The sequence below is a fragment of the Aquarana catesbeiana genome, linkage group LG01, assembly GCF_042186555.1.
Source record: "Aquarana catesbeiana isolate 2022-GZ linkage group LG01, ASM4218655v1, whole genome shotgun sequence".
Classification (NCBI taxonomy): Eukaryota; Metazoa; Chordata; class Amphibia; order Anura; family Ranidae; genus Aquarana; species Aquarana catesbeiana.
Window position 1 is genome coordinate 895,296,613 of NC_133324.1, and position 23,752 is coordinate 895,320,364.

Sequence of the window (23,752 nt, forward strand, 5' to 3'; positions counted from 1 at the left end):
TTCTATCTTAACCAATGAGATGTACCTATTAGACTAACATATCAATGACGTATTTGTGTGTATAAAACATTAGCACCGCCTTGAATAAATTAGAAGTGTAAGAAGTAACGGAGCTAAGCGTGTCTCAGAGTGTTTACTTTTATATGCATGCATATCCACACTTTTCAATTAGAGACAGCAGCAGATAACCTTGGGCTCGATTGGAGCTCTTAATCATTTCCACAACAGTCATTATGACAGACTCTTATGCCCCGTTCACACTATCAGACTTTTCGCCAACAAAACCCTGGATTTTTTTCCGAAGGATGTTGGCTCAAACTTGTCTTGCATACACATGGTCACACAAATGTTGGCCAACAATTCCGAACGTGAGAACTCGGTGAGGAACAACACGTATGACGAGCCAAGAAAAAGGAAGTTCAATAGCCAGTGCGGCTCCTTCTGCTTGATTCCGAGCATGAGTGAACTTTTGTGTGACGGACTTGTGTACACACGATTGGACTTTCCGACAACAAGTTTTGTTGGCGGAAAATTTGAGAACCTGCTCTCAAACATTTGTTGGTGGAAAGTCCGACAGCAAATGTTCGATGGAGCATACACATGGTCGGACTTTCCGACAACGAGGTCAGATCCAACATTTCCCGTCAGAAAGTCCGACTGTGTGTACACGGCATAACTCTTTCTATTAGATTTTTATTTATGTTACATGCTTCAAAAAGCAACAACTTTCCTCCTGTAGGAGAATGATTAAGACTTTATGACAAACAAGAGAAAAGGCAGAAAATTGGCAGGAAGAATTTACTACTGTTATCCTCAAGACATATAAACCAAATATGATTAAACCCACTATTATAATTAGGGTGTACTGACCCTTTAACCGATGTACATTTATGAGTGCAGAGATGTCCACATGTTCACTAAATCCAGCAATTGTGAATCATATTTTCTTTACCGAATCCTGTGTTTATGAACAATTTTCCACACATCAATAAATCTCAGCCTGCTTCACTGAACCGCCGGTCTTTAAACCACCCAGGTCAGGAATCCCATGGCGTGGGGAATAACAACTGTTGCTGCCAGATATCACACAACTCCAAAAAATATGTTTTTACAGTCCCATATGCACCAGAGTGGCTCTTGTTTATTATGTGCATCGGAAAGGATTGCAATACAAAAATTTTTGGTGTCATTTATCCTACTTTGTGAAGCTATGATGTTCTCCTGAAAACATAAAAGGACATTATTACTCAATTAAGGAAAACATATATTATTTCATATATCGTATTGCTGCAGTTACTCAAACCTCCTTTTTTAAATAAATATACTATATGGCCAAAACTATGTGGACTATGTGGCCTTCCAAATGATCATGGTCAGGTGTCTCCAGTAATAGGTAATTGTAATGCTACAGCATACAAAGTCATTATAGGCAAATGTACACTTCTAACCTGGAAGCAACAGTTTGGAGAAGGACTTTTTCTGTTCTGGGATGACTGTGCCCTTGTGCAGGAAAGCTTGTTTAGTAAAGACATGGTTTGATGACTTTAATGTGGAGGTACTTAAGTGGTCTGACCTTGACCCTACTGAACAACTTGGGATAAAATGGAACTTCTAATTATGAGCCAGGTCTTCCTATGCAATATCATTTGACCTAACAAATTCTCTGTTGGCTGACTGGACACCAATTACCACAGACAAAATCTTGTGGAATGTCTTCCTAGAAGATTGAAGGCTGTTATAGTCACAAAGAATGGGGTGTCCACTCTATTTTAACACCTATGATATTGAAAAAGGATATTCAATAAACTTATGTTGGTGTGAAGGTCGGTTGTCCACAAACCCATGGTCATATATTGTGTTTGTCTTTACTGATGTATTCATTTTATAGTTATAAGCAAATATTTGGGTATTTGGGAGGCCCATGATATGATTGGCAAGGAATTCAAAAGTAATTTTAGCAGTTGAAATGACAAGTTAACACAATTTTCATATTATTTATCATAGGAAAACCAAGCATTATTTAAAGCATAAGACAGTATAAACAACTGTGTCCACTCTCCCTTATTTCTAGTCTTGGAGTATGGCAAAATGCAAGCCAACAAGGGCTAATTTAGCAGGCAAGGCTAATGCTAAAGAAAATTTTGATGGTGACAACACCAAATGATGCCTGCATAATGTATGCTGAGATAGCCACTTGTAGCCTCCATCCAAAGGCTTTCAGTTATGGTGACAACGCATGAGCACAGCTGTAGGACAAGACAGATTTTTGCCACCCTATACCAGGAAGTTCCTGAAGAAGAGCCTTTATTGCAGGATTAGATTATTATCATACAGGCTGCAGATTTAACAATGTTGAAAATAATTTTTGCAATTATGTTCACATGTAAAAGCTTATACAGTATGAGGCTGTAGCGGCTAGGTTTACACATACAGTACTGGGGATCAGATCGTGTCTGGATGATCAGCCTTTCCCTGAGCAGCTGTCTCAACCACGGATCCATGAATGCTGTTTGGTGAACTCTGATTCTGGTGTCATTCTAGCTGTACTCATTCAGAAATTGTAAAAAAAAAAAATTGGCATTCAATTCAATAAAGAAGCCTAAGCAGGTCCATGTTTGTTTCATTAGCTAAGCCTGCAAAGTCCTTTACAGTGAAGCTGTAATAGAAGACAGTGGTCCCGTGAGGCTGGTGTTGATTACAAAGTTGGCAGCATCAGGAATACATTAAGAGAAAAAAATACTGTGTTAAGAAAATTGTAAAAAAAAAAAAAAATGGGGGAGGGCTGGCTGAGTGTTAATGGTCAGGTAATCTGTCACAGCTGTGTTTCATAAAGCCTATAGTTAAAGGGCCGTGCATTATAATAAAACGAGGTAGGAATTTATGCAAACATCCTGCCGTTGAAGAATTCCTTCCTGTCCTCTGAGACTGATTGAATGCTTCCTGTCTTGAGCATTGCAGAAAGGTGTTGGCAAGCCTCCCACCAAAGATATGGCAGAGCTATAATTCATTTTTATTTTGACATGACCTGCTGTTCATTCCCCAAGTTGTGCGCATAGGTGAGCTTATAAATAGTTAGTCTTCACAAAAGAAAGAGATTGGCTTGGTCAGCATGCAACTATACTGTAGAAACTAGCCATTCTACTTTAATTTAAACAGATAGTTGTTTTTACTTACTTTTATTGTTTTCCCTATCTGCAAAGGAATGCAAGTCTGTGTTTAGTTTCAATACATTTTCAATATGTTGCAAGTACCAGAGCGCAATTGAACTTCATTTACCAAGTAAGGAACGTCTGCTTTCTAAACGTAGAGTTATGTAGCGCCGCCTACCTCCTAGGAGCATGAAGGGACCCCCAGTGGTTGGATGGGCTGACGTTTCACATCAGGACTGAGCCCTTGATTTATAGTGGGGTTGTGAACAGATGGGCACCAGTCATTTTAGAGTTAAAATTTAGAGTTTATTTGACACCATAAACTCAGGGAAAGAGGAGCACAGGACATCAAAAGAAGACAAAAGACTCCAGGAAAAATCATATTCACAGCCTTCACAGGTAAAATGAACTTTTTCCAGACTAGCAACGTGTGATTTCTCATCATTTGGCTATAGAGCAGATTCAGCACAGACTCCATGTATGAGAAACAAGACTCCCTGTAAGTTCCAAGCCAAATTCCAGCTTTCCAGGTACCTTGAGTCAAAAGTTCCCCCTTTGCTGCTCCCACCCAGAATTGGCTGCACTCCTCCTAGGAAAACCACCTCTAGTAGGCTTTGTGGACCTAGGCCCAAGACTTGGGTCTTGTCTCACAAACACATGAGTGCCCTCCATGGGCAGCAGGCCTAGGAGGACAAGACTTCCAGAACACACCCTCCCCCCAGGCAGGAGCCAAGGGGGAAGAGTGCTTCACAAGGCAACCCCCCAAATATTTATTTCCTCTCCTAGCTAACACGACTGGCAATAAAGGTCTTAATAGTTGCCAGGCATACACCCCAGCAGCAGGCAGGAGCAAACAGTAAACTTTGGGCTTAAGACCAGGTGAACTATGAATTCAGCTTAGGGCAGGGTAGCTACACATACACAGTTTGCAAAGTTTAAAAAAAAGACACAAATCTATTACCAAGAAGCAAAATAAAAAAGGTCTTGCTTTATCTGTCCCTTTGCTCATCCACTTACCCTCAGCATACTCAAGAAGAGCCCTCAATAAATGCTCAGTCCTTTTGGATATGGTGGAACATGTGACATCATATCATCATGCAGTGTTTGGCTTCAGAAGCCAGTCACTAGGTCCAAACACTGTCGCATTAGACGGGGGGAAAGAAGTTTAAGCTCTGACACCATCATAGAGATTCTTCAAGGTTTGAACTTGCAACTTTGATGAAAGAACAGAGAAGAGCACCAATGAAGTGAAAAAAAGTAAATATCAGTAGGTTGGATAGTGGTACAAAATAAGGGCTTAGACAATAACTTGTAACCGTGACAGAGTCTCTTTAAAGATCAACTTCAAGTAGATATGTGTATTTTTAATTAGAACTAGTGTAAAAGCCTACCCCCTTTTCTAATCCACTGGACAGTAGACCTGGGAGAAAGAGGATGAGTACTCTAACCCAATCAGGCTCTGCTGCATACACATGCATTAATAGGAACAGGAGGAGAAAGCAGACTGAGCAAAGGGATGAACTCTTTGGTCTGCTGTTGCTCCTTGGCTGTCACAGCCCCAATACACAATCATCACATGTATTTCAACTCTGCATTTAGCTTTGTCTTTGGAATTTAGCTTTAAAGTGATACTAATCTGTTTTGTCACAGATACGTGATTGTTGAATGTTTTTTTGGGTATGTATTCGATATGTGTAAAGAGAGATCGCACAAATACTTATAAGTGTAACATTTATTAAAAGTAATAAAAGATACAGATATTAGAAAATATAAAAATAATACTTAACTAAAGATGTTGTTTCCGCCATGGGTCCCTCCCATTATATGGCATGGCGTCGTGGATCAGGATCAATTCAATATTCCAGTCGCACATGTTCCTGGACAAATGGCAAAAACATTAATGGGTGCTGTAACGATTACCAGTTGGGTTCTGGAAGCATCAGACAGAAGTACATCTTCGCCAGCACACCATGGATCAGCAAACAGAATTGTCCAAAAAAGGTTTTTTCATCGAAAACGGTCACATCACAAGAGAGGTGCACCTCTCTTGTGATGTGACCGTTTTTGATTAAAAAAACTTTTTTGGACAATTTTGTTTGCTGATCCATGGTGTGCTGGCGAAGATGTACTTCTGTGGATCAGGATCAGACACATGCCTGATGGCAGTTCTGAGGTGAGATAGGTATCACAAGCTGTGTGTGTGTGTTATATAGAGGAAATGGCCAACCCAGCCCCCTCTGGAGCAAAATGACCTTCTAAGGAAAATGGCACATTTCTAAAAGGAGAGTCGGCTGGCTTGTCCATATTGTCAGTTTGCAATCACATTCCTATAACACGAAGTCATTTAAGGTAACCAGAATAACCAGAATATGATTATTATTATTATTCTACAGGATTTGAATTGCTCCAACAGTTTACGCAACGCTTTACAACTTGAAGGTAGACAGTACAACTACAATACACTTTAATATTGTAGGAATCAGAGAGCCCTGCTCATTGGAGCTTACAATCTAAGAATATTAGAGATTTTATTAGATATTTGTGAGGCCAACAGTAATAAGGAATATGAAATATGCAATTTCCCTATCATAAACACACACTGTTTAATTTGCATTGTCCCTTCTATTTCTGTAAAAGAAAGAAATAACCCGTGCTATGGAAATAAGGAATATGTAATAATATAATAGGGCTGCTGCTAAAGTGAAAGGTGAAAGACCCCAATAAATGCAAAAGTTTACAAATTAAACTCAGCGCTGCTCCTATAGCTCAAACCAGTATAGTATTAGGCAAACTTATGTCAAGATATACAATATCATGATATGGCGTAACGACATGGTATAAAGTGCTCAGTGCAAATATAAAGTGCAAAAAAATATAATATATATAAAGTGCAATCATATAAAGTCCATCCAATATGGTGCCTGATCACTGGGTAAGATGGGAAGGATCCAGAATGTTCATATGTTTTAATCATACCGGTGGAAGATAGAAGTTATCCCTATGTAGTGTCCATACAATTCAGTTACCATTGACGGGAGATGCTGATCTGGAGATACTAACAGGCGTACTTACAGATTTTTTTGGTGAGTGGGGACGGAGCACGAATAGTCACCACCTGAGAACCACCACTACAACTGTTTACAAGTTCAGCACACCATATTGAATGGACTTTATATAATTGCACTTTATATATATATATATATATATATATATATATATAATATTTTTTTGCACTTTACATTTGCACTGAGCACTTTATACCATGTTGTTAAGCCATATCATGATACTGTATATGTTGATATAGGTTTGCCTAATACTATACTGGTTTGAGCTATAGGAGAAGTGCTGAGTTTAATTTTTACTCTTTTGCCTTCTATTTCTGTATATGGATGATGGCACTGTAATTATTTTAATAAAAAAAAACATTTAGGTACCCTTTTCTTAATCAATATACAGCTGTCACATTACTCAGATTGATAACAGCATTACTCATAATTGATAACAGCAAAAAAATACATTAGAAAAAAGGTATAGGTTCAGCAAAGATGCAGAGGTGTAAAACATGGGAAAAAAAACAAAATTTGTTAATTCAAAGAATATGCATATCTATTATTACCTCGAATAATCTCATCAAATAAATCCACATTGGTTAGAGGAGTGCTGTATTGTACTCATGGGGTCTTGGGCAGCCATGGGGCAAGGGGGGCCTGAGAGCAGAAATGCATATGTAATATCATAGATGGAAAAAGCTGAGGACAACTACATAAAAATATAATGATAATAATAAATCATGTAATTGAGAGCGTGTAAAAACAAATGGAAATAAGAAAACATATATGGAATCCCATGATCTTAATAATCACCTCCAGATAGTAATGAAGGATATTTAAAGCAGACCTTCAGTCATTATTTCATCTTTCCATCTATTAAATCTTCTGCCCTTGTTGTTTTAAAAAATAAAACTTTTTTTTCTGCCAGTAAATACCTTATACAGCCCACTTCCTGTTTCTTATCTGGTCATTAGCCTAGGCTTATGACATCATGCACAGCTCTCTCTCACTCTTGTGAGAGAGGGGGGGTGAGTCATAAGAGGGCCAATTAAAGCTGCAGGGCTGCAGAGCTGGAGGTGTGCCTCTGTGTAAATCCAGGAAGTGAACAGGCAGCAGCTTCAGCTGCCCACAGTTAAAATGGTTGCAGCCAGACTCAGTGGAGGGAGATTTCTGCAGCATATTTAGCAAGTACAGAATCACAGTATATATAAAATAATATGCAAAGTGGTTAGAGGGAAGCTTCAGAATGGCAAAGATGTTTTTTATTACAAAGTATGTGAGCAGACTGCAGTTCCTCTTTAAGACCCATTTGGAAGCCAGATAAGGAGGAATACTGCTACAAAAGCAGCCGTGAATCTTGCTGAACCCCCACCTTTTGTGATGTGGGTTTAGTGACACTTTAAACTTCAATCCATCTATTACATGTCTGTGGAATCAGTGGCTGGATTGTGAGATAAAAAGATATAAAAATCTGTTCACATGTATCTGTTGTCAATATTGAGTGCTAGTAAGTCACCACATTGTTTTTAGATCTATACCTCCGTCTCCAACAAGTGTACAGTGTTCTAAGACAGTGGTCTCCAAACTGTGGTCCGAGGGCCGGATGTGGCCCTTTGCTTGCCTTTATCTGGCACTTGGGGCAATATTTCTGCCACTGATACAAGGCACTATTAATCCCACCTACACCAGTGATGGGGTACTATTTCGTCCCACTAATACCAATGATGAGTCATTGTTTTCTTCCACTGATACCAGGGCATGTTCTACCCTGACTATCCACAGTCCAGACCTCCTAAAGTCTGAAGGACAGTAAACTGGCACTTTGATTAGAAAGATTGGAGACGCCTGTTCAAAGATAATGTTCTAAGCCAAGGTTCTAAGGTAAGGTAAGAGTTTAACACTTGCCGACTGCAATACTTATATTTACGCTGTGGTCTACAAGTGGTTTACCAGGATTATGGCTGAAGATATCAGCCATGATCCCGGTACCATTTTTTGCAATCGGACGGCTGGCTTTCTCAAGAAAGCATTCTGGCCAGCTTATGAATGCTTTCCGAAGCGGCGGGGGGGTGGGGGGGCGACCAGAGAAACGACCCGACAGTGTGGCTGGCTGCTCCCGTAGGCGATCAAAGAGTAGATTTGTTCGCCTCTATGGCCTTGGAGGACCAGAGAGATGTCACTTCCAGTCCAGGCTGGAAGTACTTTTTTTTTTTTTTTTTTTTTAAGCAAAAGATACAAAACATTTTTTTTTTTTTTTATCTTTTCCTTTAAAAAGGTAAAGAAGAGATTTGGGGTCTTTTTGAATCCCAGATCTCTTCATAAAGAGAACCTGTCATCCTTATTTCTATTACAAGGGATGTTTACATGTAATAGGAAACAAAGTGATAACATTTTTAAATTAAAGGGACAGTCTAAAAATAAAAAGTAAAATAAATTAGATTTTTTTTTTTTAAAGCGCCCCCATCCCTCTGAGCACGCACACAGAAGCGTACGCATACCCTGTTTCCCCGAAAATAAGACCTAGCGTGAGTGTCGGTGATGGCTGCAATATAAGCCCTACCCCCCAAATAAGCCCTACCCTGTTTCCCCGAAAATAAGCCCTACCCTGAAAATAAGACCTACAAGGACTTTAACTAGGGCTTATTTGGGGGGGTAGGGCTTATATTGCAGCCATCACCGAAATCACGCTAGGTCTTATTTTCGGGGAAACAGGGTACTTAAGTCGCGTACGCATATGTAAATGATGTTCACACTATTCGGTGAAGTATCACCACGAACGTTAGAGCGAGAGCAATAATTCTCTTTTATTTAAAAAAAATGGGGTATATATATATATAATGTGTTTTTTTTTGTTTTTGTTTTTTGTTTGATGTTTACATTTCTTGTAATAGGAATAAAAGTGATCCAGGAAAAAAAAATTAAGGGGACAGTGTAAAAAAAAAAATGTAAAGTGCCCTGTCCCCTCGTGCTTGCACACGGAAGTGAACGCATACATTTGCGCCCGCATATGTAAATGGCGTTCGAATCACACATGTGAGGTATTGCCACAAACAGAGCGAGAGTAATAATTCTAGCACAAGACTTCTCTGTAACTTTAAACAGGTAACCTGTAAAAGGCGTTTAACGCCACCTATGGAGATGTTTAGGTCTCGTAATTTGTCCCATTCCAATTTTAAAGCGTGACATGTTAGGTATCTATTTACTCTGCATAACATCATCTTTCTTATTTTACAAAAAAATTGGAGTGTATATATATTCTGTTTTTTTTTTTAATTAATTAAAATTAATTTTTTCCCAAAAAATTGCATTTGAAAGACCGCTGAGCAAATACCGAGAGACATAAAAAATTGCAGCGAGATCAATAATGGCAACTTATGGATGTTCTGACATTTTTCCGACAGTACACGAAATATGGAACCTCTTGTGCCCAATATACACATACCACGGAGGTCAAACTCCTTCTTTGGAACTGAGCTTGCCTAGGACGGGTCAGAGGAGACCCCTCCTGTCCACAGCATGTTCCCATTAGGACAAGCTGAGCGAGACCTCTTTCGACGTCCCTCAGGATCATTCAAGTTTGATCCCATGGAGCCCTCCCCCCCCCCCCCTTTGCCATACAGAATCCCCTACCACCATACAAACATTACTTGTACAGCTCTCGTTTCCAACCGACCATGTATATTTCATGTATCCAAGTGTATCATTACTGATGACTAATGTTTGTGGGTTCTATAGAATTTTCTAGCAAAAAATACTGATTTAAACTTGTAAATAAAAAGTGCCAGAAAAAGCCTGGTCGGCAAGTGGTTAAGGTATTTTAAAGGACTTGAGAAAGCGTGCAGGACACCCACTATGCAAGCCGCTAAATAGAAGGAATCAAGACTATGAGTGCTCTTGAAAAGTTTCTTTGAATTGCATTTTTAGATTGGACTCCATGTTGAATATGAATGAGCACCAGGATCCAGCTAATACAAAGTCTGTATGTGATCTTTGTAGCCAACCTGGAGCCGTAGCAGCAATGTACCCGGCATCTCTCTCTGTGTACACGCACGTTTTGTCAGAAAATTGTGCTAAGGTAAATTTGTACTTGCTTACAAAAATTGACCTCATTATTCTCCAACGGGAAGCTGCTAACATGACACGTTTGATAGATTTGAAATGATCAGTGGCTAAAATAGCCCTTCAGATCAATGTAAAAAGATGTTATGACTTTTGTTCAACAATAAACTATATTTATAGCAGGAACAAACTGCTTTGTTCTCCCTGAATGGTGTTCTTATGGTGACATTACTTTTATAGACACTAGATTTAGAAGCCAAACCTTCTTAGGGATTGCACAGAAGTCTGGTGTAGTAGTATATTACACACTACATAAACACATCTATATATTGAAACGAGAATTTATATGTATTATTTCAACCATGTGTGAACGCAGTGATTCACTATGTTAGTAATATCCCTGCACCTCTATTGGTGAATATCAGTCCAAAGTGTGTAAAAACAAATAAAAAAGTCCCAAATACAAGAATGTGATCCAAAAAAAGTGAGCAGGAAAATCCAACCAGGTGTGATCCTTAGGATGGGAAGAATAGCCAGAAACACCACCACCATAAACGGGAGGAGGCTTACCAGATTGTGTTGACTTGAAAAGGCTTAGGTCACTAGGCAGAACGGGGAAATGCCTTGTTTACATAGGCATCTCCCTGTTCTACCTCTCTACATCGCAATCGCGGGCCGCCGGCAAACATCGAGTTCCCGAGACCCGCGGGCACGCTCCCACGGCGGGCGCGTTGCCGATAGGTGGCAAATTTAAAGGGACGTACCTGTACGCCCATTTGCCTGCCTGTGACTTTCTGCCGACGTATATCTGTGTGCGGCAGTCGGCAAGCGGTTAAAATAATATCTGGTGGTTTTTCCATTAAGTCCTTGTTCAGGCACTTCCTGCTATAGGGTTGTAGACAGTGGAGGCTGGTGCTAAACATTTTTTGGGGGCAAACAGGTCCGCACTCACCCCTCCATCGGTCACGGCACCACGCTTTCCCCGGCTTCCACCCAGCTAACCTGATCTCCTTTAGATCCGCCTCCTGTCCTGATTGGCCAGGCCGAGAAGCTGGAAACTGATGGCGAATATTGATTCGCTAGTATCACAAGTGGAAGGGTTCGGGGCGCAGTGCTCTGCGTCCCGAAGATAACCTTTTATAAGCCAATTAGAGCCTCAGGCTCTAATCATGTGCTTGTAAAAAAAATGGCAGACCTCTTAGAAAACTATTAGTCCGGCGCCCCACATGTAAACTAGGAGGGCAGTGCCCTTGAACCCCTTATGGACCGGCCTCCACTGGTTGTAGAGTAGGGACATGTAGGTGCCTGGTGTAGTTCTTCGAATTGGCTATTAGGTGTCGGTGTAGTTAAGGTCAGGAACCCTGCTTTGCAACCAATCCCAACCTGAGCTCCTAGGTGGTTTCTAGTTCCAGAGGTTGCTAGGGGTTCCTTGAGCTGAAACGAATTGACCTCCCATTGAGTGCTGCCTACATAGCCCTGGGTCAAATGCCACTTGGTAGAGCTAGCAGCATGACACCCATTTGCATCTTTCTACTGTCTGCAAGGGTAGAATTGTGATCACCACTGTAAAAATTATTCCCATTGGGCACAAATATAAGGGCATCCTCCCAGATGACCTCAGATAAATTAATTTTAAACAGGGGTTCCCTAAGACCTGAAAATTATTTCTAGGGTTCCTATGATGTAAGAATGTTGAGAAAGGCTGTTGTACTGAGAGTGGGCAGGTATAGGTAACTGCTAGAGGTCCCCAGAGCATTGAAAGGGGTGTACCCCAGATAGTAGGGTAATACCAGCTCTGCCCCTGCCATTGTGGGGCATCTTGGGTAAGGGGGCTCAATACAAATAGTCTGGCAGACTTGGCAGTTGTCCACCTGGGGAGTTGGGCATGGGAAATATGGCATGGATAAAGTCATGGCAAAGATGTAATCTTTGGGGCTTAAGCTTCTGAAAGCTTCCCCTTATGGGGGAAGCAAGGATTGGAAAGGTTCAGGAATTATGAGACTAATGTATCTCCTTTGCATGGGATCCAGGACTCTGGCAAACCTCTAAAAAAGTATTGACTCCTCGATTCGGCTCATTCGTTGTTATTGTTTTATTTATCGTTTGTAAATCAAGGATTGTGCTGTCACCATTGGGCTGTTGGAAGGTATAAATGGGACTACTAACACCAAGAGTGCTCCTGCATTGGTGTTCAGGAGAGAATCCTATGCTCATACTGCCTCGGTGAGTCTAATGCCGCGTACACACGGTCGGACTTTTCGACCGGACTGGTCCGACGGACGCCGACGGACCAAATCCGGCGAACAATCCGATCGTGTGTGGGCTTCACCGGACCTTCAGCGGACTTTTCCAGTCGCAAATCTGACGGACCTTAGATTTGGAACGTGCTTGAAATCTTTACGTCGTAACTCCGCCGGACCCAGAAATCCGCTCGTCTGTATGCTAGTCCGAAGGGCAAAAAAACGACGCATGCTCAGAAGCAAATACGAAACGGAAGAGCTCGGTCTGGTAAAAGTGTTCGTATTGTAGGTAGCACATTCCTCACGCTGCAAATTCTGTGATCGTTGAATGCAGCGCATTATTTGTATTCTTTATGATGCTAGAAGAACAAAGTTGTTTTGCTGTTCCTATTCACACAGAGTTCTCCCAAACTGATTTCTGGATTATTTCTCTTGATCTCATGAATGATATTGTATTTGTTTTAAAAGCCATATCTCCATACTAATGTTTACACAATTGTTTTTTGGAGTCATCTTTTATTTTTTTATTTCATCAAGATCTTTTTTTATGACTATTGTCAAAATTATTTTCTCTTTATCTCCATATATCTTTTTTTTTTGTTTGTAAAGTTACCACAAAGAACCATTTTTTTTTGTGTTTTTTTTTTTTTTTTTTTTTCCGTAAATTTACCACAAAGAAACATTTTTTTTTTGTTGTTGTTTTAGTAAAGTTACCACAAAGAACCATTACTTTTGTATATTTTAATTTTTGTTTTGGTATAAAGTTATTACAAAGAACCTTTTTTTGTTATATTTTTTTTTTATAATTTTTTTTTGTTGTAAAGTTACCACAAGAACATTATATTTTTTGTTTTGTTTTGCAATCTCAAGGAGGTTGTTGTCCCTTGTTAATTTGACATTGTCTCTAAAAAAATGGTGTTAATTAAAACACATAAAGTATTTTCATAAACTAAAATATTCATTTATTTATGGTAAACAAAATAAAGATAAAGTCAACGCTGGCTAAACTTTTAGAATTTGTGAATACTTTTGGCCCCAGGGCACACATCAAGTCTGTGGAAAAGAAAATTGTGATTTTGAGGAGTCCATATAAGTGGGAGCACAATCTGGGCCAGGAATCCCAGAGATCAAGAGCAGCAGCAGATGACATATATGTCCCCAGGCTGTGGTACTACACCAGCCTGCGTCTTCTGTCAGACCAGACTGAAGCCAGGTCATCACTTTCTTCTCTTCCCTGCAGCCTTCCCTCCTCGCTGCCCTGCACTCTTCCCTGCAGCCTTCCTTGTAGGTTGTGGCTCTGGTGGTTGACTTGTGGCAGGAGGAGAAGGAGGAGGAGGGGCTTGCTCATATATCTGGCTATTCTCAGTTAGCTGGCCCCTCAGCCCCTTGTGAATAGCATCAGAAAATATTTTTTCACACAGGAGGCGTTGGCCCCACTCCATTTGCAGCAACCTGCTGGCTAAATAACAGTCATAGGCTTCTTCAGCTTCGGGGGGGGGGGGTTTAAGAAAATTAGTTGCTTCTCTCATGAGGCGCAGTGATGGGGGGGGGGGGATTCTAAATCAAGTTAATGACACACAGACTATTTTGATTAATTTTAGGGGGGGGGGGGGGGTTAGTAAAGGCAAATATGCATGCAGGACAAAAAAGAGCATTAAAAGATTACAGCATGCATGAGGACAAAGGAGACATTCACACTATATTGCAATCATGGTAATTAGTGTTTGAGTAAAGAAATACATTACATTAGCAAACATTAAATACAATAAAATGTGATGTTAAAGAATAAAAATTCTTACCTTAATATAGTCTTTCTGCAGGACCTGAATTATGGCAGAACAGGTCTCTGGGATAATGATCCCCAGAGCCTGGGGGGAGATGCCTGTCAAGAGCTTGAGGTCCTGCAGGCTTCTCCCTGTCGCCAAGTAATGCAACGTGGCGACGAGCCTCTGCTCCGGAGTGATGGCTTGCCTCATGCAGGCATCCTGCCTGCTGATATAAGGGGTCAGCAAAGCCAACAAACGGTCAAAAACGGGGTCCGTCATCCGGAGAAAGTTCCTGAAATCCTCAGGATTATTCTCACGGAGCAATGGCATGTGAGAGAATTGGTCACGCTGGAGCAACCAATTATTCGTCCATGAACTCCTCCCCACCCTGTTCATGGACTTGGGCTTGGGCTTGGGCTGAAGAATGAACTACAGCACCAAGCACATACAATGCGCGAGCTCTACGATGAGTACGTATACGCAACATGGGTTTTAAAACGGTCGGCTGGTCAGAATGCACTTAACAGAACGCACTGAAGAACAGCAAGGCCTGTGAAGAGCGACCTGAAAATCAGCAACGAGCGGACAATAAAACACTGAATAACTCAATGCGAACTGACCACATGCACTGAAAAGCTGATACAAACCTCACAAGCACAAACTGAACAACAGTTAAAACGATCTGAAAAATACGAGTCTCACAAGCGCGAATCGTCTCTCACCAAACTTCTACTAACATGAGATAAACACGAGATTAGCAGAAGGGGCCCAACGGGTGTCGTACGAGCGATTGAACTTCCATTTTATAGTCTCGTCGGACTTGGTGTACGTCACCGCGTACTAGGCTGTCGGACTTTTGTGTGATCGTATGTAGTCAAGTCCGTTTGTTAGAAAGTCTGCCGCAAGTCCGTCGAAAGTCTGTCAGACAGGCTGTCAGACTTTTGTTGCTGAAAAGTCCGACCGTGTGTACACGGCATTAGGGGACCAACCAATGGGCAGGGCTGGAACAGGTTAAAGAATACACATGCTCCCCCATCCCCTAGCTGTACAGGTGGACAGCATGCAGCTCAGTATGCAGCTAGGCCGTGACATAGCATCATGACAATTATTATACTAAAAATAAAGAGTGCCGTGGTGGTCTCAGGGGGAGGGCTTATGACCTCCTGCACTCACAGTATGTCCTTGGTCTTCCAGGTTGAGTGAAGCTGGATATCATTCACCCTAGAAGACTTAGGGTATCTTGTGGCAAAAAAGAAATGCGGGGGGGGGGGGACAGCTCCAGATTGAGGGTGAGTAATGCTGCCTGAGCTGTTTGTTTAATTTTTAATGACTGCTGTGGTCTATAGTGATTGTAAAAAATTCCACTACCTCTTCTCTTGCTGGAGTAGAATAAAAGCTTGCTTTTCATTTATAAAACATTGACTCTTTACTAAATGCAAATATCAATTATTTCTCTTATCCTATTATGTCCCAATGCCTGGTCCTGGTTCTCTAGAACCTCTCTTCTGCTATTCCTCATAACATAAAAGGCCATGAGTTTTGTAGTCCTCAAAAGTAGCTAAGAACAATGCAGCTGATAGCAGTCAGCACAGGCAATGAGCACAGGAAGTTATCAGCTCAAAAGTTTTATGTTCCCTAAAGCTGGCCATAGATGGTTCGAATCAACTTGGGTACAACCAGCCTGCTGTATTTTACATGTGATTATTGCAATGGCACGGCGGGAGGGATTTCCCTGTCAACACTGTTTGTGTAAATGGGGTAACCTGTGGTTGCAAGAAAGAAATTTGCTCCGTCTATGGCTGGCATCCCTAATGCTTAATCCTCCCATTGCTTGAACCCTTAACACTAAAGCTGCCCATAGATTATGGAATTTTTTTTTGGGTGGAAGGAAAGAAAATTGATCGATTCCCCCATCAACACAGCCAGTGTTGATGGAGGAATCTCTCCCACAGCGCCATTGTGTTCTGCCTTCCCTGCCAGCAGAACACAATGGCCACTGGCTGGCAGCTATAGCCGCCGGCAGTGATCGCATTAAAAATCCGAGAGGCTGGTTGTACTGAAGTTGATCGTTGGATTGACTTCAGTACAACCAGCCTGCCTATAGATGGACTGAATCTCGGCCGGTTCAGCAAGGATCATCTATGGCCAGCTTAAGGGGTCTTTTTTTTATAAAACATTAGTTGGATAGATGTCAGACACAAGTAGGCTGCACACATTTTGGCCATAATTTCTGTAATAGATGATCATGAGCGCCATCTAGTGACCAAAAGGCAGTGTATTTTGAAATTAATATATTGCGGTAAATGCAGCCTGCAGGAATGATTCGTCCAATGAATGATTAATAAATAGACACCTTAAACTTACTTTATCACTTTATTGACCCTTTACAGTCTTTGTTGAATTTCAAACCTGGAACCTTACTTCAACAATCATTTTCCATTCGGCCTGTTCTATGTTTAAAAAGAGTGCCAGACTCGAGTGTTACCAGGATCTGCCACTTCTGGGCTGCAGTTGAGATTTTAGATCCCAAACTTAACTTTAATGTGATAGTAAAGGCTTAATGTTTTTTTTTATTTTTTTTATGCATTTTCTAATTTAGGGTAAAACACCTTCAGTAATGAGGATGCCCTCAGTCCCCCCCCCCCCCCAAATACTTACCTGAGCCCAATCTCGATCCAACGCGGTGTGTCCGAGAGCAGCGGTTCTGATTTAAGTCTTTCCTGTGAAGACCGGAAGTTCAGGGAAGCAGCACTGTGAGAGCAGGAGCCATCATCATTGAAAGCTATAACCTGCAGGTGCTGGGGGAGGAATTATAACAAATAGTCCACTGGGGAATGTTTATGTTATTGTGCTCAACGTGTTAAAATAAAAAATGCTGAGGGTTTAATATTACTTTACCTTAAAACTTCATAGCCTAGTTGAAGTCTCACACCCTTTTTCCTTTTTAAAGTCCTGTACAGTCATATATTCTGATTTTTTGATTTTTTTTTTTTTTTTTTGTCCTTGTAGTGCAGAGGGAGAAGGGTGGGTCTGACCAGGTTTATGAGATTAAAGTGATATTAAACCCAAACATTTCTTATATTGCAGCTTACCAACTCTTATCCTGCATACACACGGTTGGTATTTCCAACAACAAATGTTCGATGGGAGCTTGTTGTCGGAAATTCCGACCATGTGTAGGCTCCATCGGACATTTTTTGTCGGAATTTCCGACAACAAAAATCTGAGAGCTGGTTCTCAAATTTTCCGACAACAAAATCCATTGTCGGAAATTCCAATTGTGTGTACACAGTTCCGACGCACAAAAGTCCACACATGCTCGGAATCAAGCAGAAGAGCCGCACTGGCTATTGAACTTCATTTTTCTCGGCTCCTCGTACGTGTTGTACGTCACCGCGTTCTTGACGGTCGGAATTTCCGAGAACATTTGTGCAACCTTGTGTATGCAAGTAAAGTCTGAGCCAAAATCCGTCCGAAAGAAATCCACGATTTTGTTGTTGGAATGTCCGATCGTGGGTACGCGGCATTAGACGTAATGACTGCATTCATTTTCTTTTTTAGGCTTTCTATCTTCGTTTTTTTCATCTGGTAATCCAGCCAGCAAGTCTGTTGTTTTTCAAAACACAAACTCTCCAGCAGAATGTATCAGTTTACATGAATGAGACAAACCATTTTACATTGGCAGGGGTGATTAGAATGATCAGCTTTTATTTATTCATTTAAAATCTTTATCCCAAAAGGAAAAAAACTGCTTGCTCTAACTGAATATAAAGTTTGAGCTGGAGTTTGGCTTTAATTTGTTTAGCGTGTCTAAATCTGCTTATACATTTAGGCCTCATGCACACGGATGTTTTTACAGCTGCTTTTTTGAGCGTTTTTTGCAGCTTAAAAACGCCTGTCTATGTTAGTCTATGGCTTCATGGCCACCTAGGCGTTTTTGAGCTGCAAATGGCATAGGCGTTTTTAAGCTGTAAAAAAAAACCCAGGACCAGTGGGTTCTGAGAGACTTTTTTCAGCTGTAAAAACGCTCTAACGCTGATAAACGCTCAAAAACGCTCAAAAACGTCGCTCATCAACGTTTTTTAAGGTTTTTGATCCATTGAAAAAAAAAAAAAAAATTGAAAAAAAAGAAAGCTAAAAAACGCTAAAAAACGCTAATAAACGCTAAAAAATGCTATTGCAAAAACGTTGAAAAAAGTAAAAAAAAATCACTGCAAAGCTACTGGCGTTTTCATAATGTGCTATCTATTCTGGACAGCACCTGAGTTAAATACATGAGTGTCACAGCAAAGGGTCTGAATACTTAGGACCATGTGATATTTCTGTTTTTGTTTTTTAATACATCTGCAAAAATGTCAACAATTCTGTGTTTTTCTGTCAATATGTGGTGCTGTGTGTACATTAATGAGGAAAAAAAATGAACTTAAATGATTTTAGCAAATGGCTGCAATATAACAAAGAGTGAAAAATGTAAGGGGGTCTGAATACTTTCCATACCCACTGTATATACTGTATGTATTTCTTCTGTGTAATTAACGGTTTGCCTGGAGTTCAGCTTTCAAAGATATACTGATAGCAGTCAGTATATTAATACTTTCTTGACTTTACTTATATTTGTCTCTCACATGAAGACCAAGCTAACAAGCAAAATAACAATGACAGGGACTGGGACAAACTCCAGCAGCTCACACCTGCACACCTTCCATCCTGGGATTTTCTATCTTAGTACGGCTTGATATAAATAGTGTGATCCTGCCCCAGATTCCATGACCCACGGTCACTCTCAGCAGAGGAAAGACCCATTTAGACTTACCGCAGAGAGCAATAATGAGTACTTGTGATGTCAGAAGAGCTTGTTAGTACTTACAGGGACTTTCAACTGGTTGGAAAATCTCTGTGTGATGGGGGCTCTATGATCTTTTTTATTTTATTTTTTATGTTCAGTGTTAAAATATGTATTTTTTATTTATTTCTAGTCAGGTAAACATAAAATATTGCATATAAATATTTCATAGCAACTTGATATCAGTTCTCCGCAACATCTGCATTTTGCTATTGTGCTGTAAATAGCTTCTAATTTCAGTCCAATGGGCTCTACAAACATGTGTAGCACGTACCCCCGAAGAAACCACTGAGGTATGTGTCCTTGTATGTGGTATGTGTTGTGATTTTAAATTACAACGACCCTTTATGATGATGACACCAAGGCTGAAGAAGGCGGATTTATTTAGTCTACACACAAGGCTACGATAACAAAACAACGGTAACAGTAATGAGCAGTTATAAAGGTATCTCAACGGATCCGCGCTTATAGACTAACTTACACCTGCAGCCCCCCTAGGTAGAAAGGGGACACCTATGTGATCCCCCAAGAGTACAGATCAAAATATAGGGAGTGGCGCTGTGTTAGGAGTATGACTAAAAATTAACAAGAAATTCAAGTGTAAAAATAAAAATAAAAATAAAAATGAAATTTTTTTTGGTGTGATCCAAAAATTACTAATAGAAAAAAGTGTCCTTATATTGGTGAAAACACTATAACAAGTGAAAAATACTACTGTATGTGCAAAAATTAAGCAACACCACTAGATAACATAAAAAATCTTCACATGAATAAATATAAAGTGATAAAGTGCCAAAAGCAGTGGTTGTCCACCAATGATGTGTAAATGTGCAATAATTGTACGCAATAAAAAATCCTTAATAATGTGTCAAAATCGCAGCTAGAAATCAAAAAAACCTTATATTATTTAGTGCAAAAAAGTTCATAGCAATAGTGCAGGGAGTTCTTCTTAGGTGATAAAGTGCCGTGCTGTAACAACTGGTGGTCCCCCCAATGTGGTTGCACTCACCGGAGCGCTCCACCCCTGCAGGGGTACGAGCGTGTACTGTTGGTCCTGTCCCTTCAGTCCTATGGGTGTCAGTTTCCTTCCACGCGTCCTATTTTCATCAAGCAGCTGTACACACAGAGAGGTGGGGACTTCCTGTCCCTTGATATTAAAAGTCTCAGATTTACCAAAAAGTTGTTTTGGAAGAGAACACATGTGAGCTGCTGAGAGCGGATATCCAGTGGGGACTTTTAATATCAAGGGACAGGAAGTTGGGTCTCTCTAAACACCGCCCCCCCCCCACCTTTTCCCACCCACCAGCTCAGAGTCCTGCATTGGACTACTCAGGTAATTTGGACCTAAAACGGTAAACTGGGACGCACCGGACCCCCTGCTGTGCCCTGCGGCCGCACATAGTGTAAACCCAGCCTAAGAGGAAAGTAGGGAGGTTGTGTCCAGTGGCCTCTCACCACTATGCAGTCTGTTATGAAGCCTCCTCCAGCTCGGTGGTGTCCATAACCCTGTGGCTTTGGCATTGACTTTGGACTCTGTAGTGGAGATCTCTCACGATACCACCTTTCCTCTAGCTTGCTGGATCTCTTCGACTGCTGCTGCCTCTGTGTGAATGCGGCATCACAGTCCTGCTCCAACAAGGCAAGCTCTGGCAACAGAAGAATCTCAGATTCAGCAGCACCTCTCACTCCCTACATGAGACTGCCCCAAGTCCTGGCTTCTTCCTTTTTCCCCTCTCTGTAGCATACAATCTCACCTGAGGCTCGTAGTCCCATACAGTACTTTGCCTAATAGAGGTTGTCTCTTGGGAACTACATCTCAAACAGTTCCAGGTGGCCAGTGTCAACTGGCACTTCAAGGATGCAGCGAGGCAGAAATGGAACACGGACTTTTAGCTCTGGTTGGGTTCTTCAGATAAGCTAATGATAGGCTAATAATATTGAAGCATAACTTGCAATAAATGGCAAGGTCTTGTACAGGCAGCCAGGGAACGTTCCTGGATGGGAGGTATGTGTCTCCATTGTTTGGGTTGTGGTCTTTTTAAAAGGGAACGAAAAGAAGCAGGTTGGAGTACTCACAGATTCTTGCCCATCCAGGGTGAGAGGTTTCCGTGGGTATCTGATAAATAGGGAGAATTGTTTTACGATTTTCCCAAGATTATTAAGCCCCTTAGATGGGTTCCAGAATTTGTAGGCTCAAAGAGATTTTGAGTGCAAAAGAACCCCTAACCCTGACTATGGGTACTTTAAACCTGAAGGGGTTACCTTACCTGAAGAGAGAGGGCTGAACAGGGCAGAAAACATCCAGCAGGTGTCCATAAGGTGTTGTGTGGAGAAGGACAAACTTGTGAGAAAGAGCTGTGTATTGTTTGGGCTACTGAGACACTGCTGAGATGTGGTGACCTTCTCTCTGGACACCTGGGACTTTAAGCCCTGGTATGGGACATGTTTTGCTGGCAGCGAGCCAAAGTTTGGCTTTTTACCAGCGGCTGATGGACGGTTTTGTTTGGTCTATGCTGGAGAAAAGCTATTTTTGTTTACTTGTTTTTGAAGAATTAAAAACGATTTGTTTTATAAAACACAGCTGGCTAGAGATCCAGACCACTAGAATATCACAGTCTGCTTATTACATCAAGCTTTCCCCCCATCTCATCTCATTGCTGAATGATAGCTGTAAGAAAATATATGAGTTGGAAAAAAGTTTAAAAAGATACTTACTTTACCGTGCCTAAGCTAGGGTGACATATTGATCCTTCCCACAAGATCCTGGGAACACTGAGGATCCCAAATTTCAGAAGAAGGCTCTCCTGCGATGTGCTGGAATATCTTCTTGTGAGATGTGGGATACTCCTAGTTCCCAGGATCTTGCTGGAAGGATCATGAGGATCCGATATCTCACAAGAAGACACTGATCAGTTGTGCTGAAGTGTCTTCCTACAAAATTTGAAATACTCAGCCTTGCCAGAATCTTGCTGGGAAGAATCATGATTAATTAGCTATTGTGCAGCAATTTGGGATGGAGGGGCCTGAAGCGATCAGCAGATATTTTTGATATTTTTGGTGCAAGGTACGCTGTATGAGAGTTGGAGAAATTCTAAACGGCTGAATGTGCATAAACGCCTTAACATATATTCGGGATGCATGGCCCCTTTATCCTAATGCCGCGTACACGCGGTCGGACCTTTCGACCGGACTGGTCCGACGGACGCCGACGGACCAAATCCGGCGGACAATCCGATCATGTGTGGGCTCCACCGGACCTATAGCGGACTTTTCCAGTCGCAAATCTGATGGACTTTAGATTTGGAACTTGTTTCAAATCTTTACGTCGTAACTCCGCCGGACCCAGAAATCCGCTCGTCTGTATGCTAGTCCGACGGACAAAAACCCACGCTAGGGCAGCTATTGGCTACTGGCTATCAACTTCCTTATTTTAGTCCGGTCGGACTTTTGTGTGATCGTATGTAGTTAAGTCCGTTCGTCAGAAAGTCCGTTCGTTAGAAAGTCCGCCGCAAGTCCGCCAAAAGTCCGTCAAAAGTCTGTCGAAAGTCTGTCGGATGGGCTGTCGGACTTTTGCAGCCGAAAAGTCCGACCGTGTGTACACGGCATAAGTGTAAACTTTTAGGTTTCCTCAACTTTCTATAACTTTCATCTCAGTCCATCCCTTACCAGCATTCAACAATGCATCACAGCACCTCAGTGACTGACAGACAAAGTATATTCAGCAAATGTTTTGTATAAAATGTAGTCTATCGCCTTGAAGCAAATGTTTATCTCTGTTGTACCTTTAAAGCTGAATTCCAGGTATGGCAATTTACATTAAGTTACATTGGTCCAGCTTGAACCCATATAAGTATGTACAGTATGTTCCATACCTATGGTATCCCAGTGGAAGTTGTAAATCACTGTTACCACAGTGATTTCCACTAGCTTAACCACTTGCCAACCGCCTAACGTACATGTACTGCGGCAGATCGGCTCTATTGCACGAAATCCTGTACCTGATTTTGCACAATAGCTACTATGGGGCACGCGCATGCCGCTGGGGGCTTGATCGCATGCTGATTGGACAGAGGGGGAGCCAATCAGCGAGTCTGGCCGACCTGATGTCCGCCGGCTACCTGCAATCATTCCCGAGAGAGGCAGAATGGCGATCCGCCTATGAAAACAAGGCAGATCACCGTTCCGACAGGGGAGAAGATAGAGATTTTGTGTTCCTGCTAAGCAGGAACACGGATCTCTGTCTTCACCCAGTCAGAGCACCTCCCACATAGTTAGCAAGCACCCCCTAGGGACACATTTAACCCTTTGATTGCCCCTGATGTTAACCCCTTCTCTGCCAGTGTCATTAGTACAGTACCAGTGCATATTTTTAGCACTGTGATAGTGTCACTGATCCCCAAAAAAGTGCCAAAAGTGTCAGTTAGGTGTCCGATTTATCCGCTGCAATGTCGCAGTCCCGCTAGAAATCGCTGATCGCCGCCATTACTAGTAAAAAAAAAGTTTGTCGACGCGATAACCTTTGCACAAACCAATCAATATAAGCTTATTGGGATTTCTTTTTACCAAAAATATGTAGCGGAACACATATTGGCCTAAATTGATGAAGAAATTTGATTTTTTACATATTTTTATTGGATGTGTTTTA